The sequence below is a fragment of the Triticum dicoccoides genome, chromosome 3B (genome assembly GCF_002162155.2).
Source record: "Triticum dicoccoides isolate Atlit2015 ecotype Zavitan chromosome 3B, WEW_v2.0, whole genome shotgun sequence".
In the NCBI taxonomy this organism is placed as follows: domain Eukaryota; kingdom Viridiplantae; phylum Streptophyta; class Magnoliopsida; order Poales; family Poaceae; genus Triticum; species Triticum dicoccoides.
Genome location: NC_041385.1, coordinates 13,672,129 through 13,673,070, shown reverse-complemented (window position 1 = coordinate 13,673,070; position 942 = coordinate 13,672,129).

Below are 942 nucleotides of genomic sequence, written 5' to 3'. Positions count from 1 at the left end.
CGCATCAAAAAAAACAAGCACCCCGGCGCTTGTGAGCTGCTGACGCGTGGCTGCCTTTTGGTCCCGGTTGGTGTTACTAACCAGGATTAAAGGTCCTTCTGCCTAGGCGCCCCACAGCGGCCACGTGGAGCCCCTTCTGTCCCAATTCGTAAGAAAACCGAGACTAAAGGTTTTGGGCTTTAGTCCGGACCCTTTTGTCCCGGTTCCAGAATCGGGTCTAAAGGCCCTCTGAAACCGAGACTAGTTCCCTGTTTTCTACTAGTGTAATTCAAATATAAATATTACGATCCAAAAATGAAATTTTGGAATAAAATATTTCAAATTTAAAATTCAACTTATTCGGACATACGTTACAGTTCTCCCTTTAAGCGACTACAGATGCTCAACCAAATTATCCTGAAGCTACTCATTAGTTTCTCAAAGCTAAATATGTTGTTGCATTTGGAGAAAGTCCTAAAACATCATTAGATTCTGCACTGGAAGTTGGATGGGATCACCCATGTGCTCAAACTCCAGACCTTCATGAATCCTTCAACCTCATCCTCCATAGTCATGTTATGCAACACTACTGCAGGATGCTGCTAACGCGACACTACGATCAGAGACCCTTCGACGAAACTGTGTGCGATGCAATAATCGCAAATGATGGTGTAAAAAACCGTCAAAAAAGTTGCAAAACATATGCGATGACGGATGCACCAAACACGATTCAGATTTTGGTTCTGTGTGCGATGCAGGGCATATGGTTCAGTTCAATTAACTATTTGCGATGAGGAGGAACAAAAGAAACGGGCAGCTAGATGAAGGTGTGTGCGATATACAACATACGGTTCACTCAGATGAACTGTTTGTGATTAGAAACACAAAAGAAATGGTTAGGCAGATCAAGGTGTGTGCGATATACGGCATGCGGTTCACTCGAATGAACTGTTTGCATTGAGA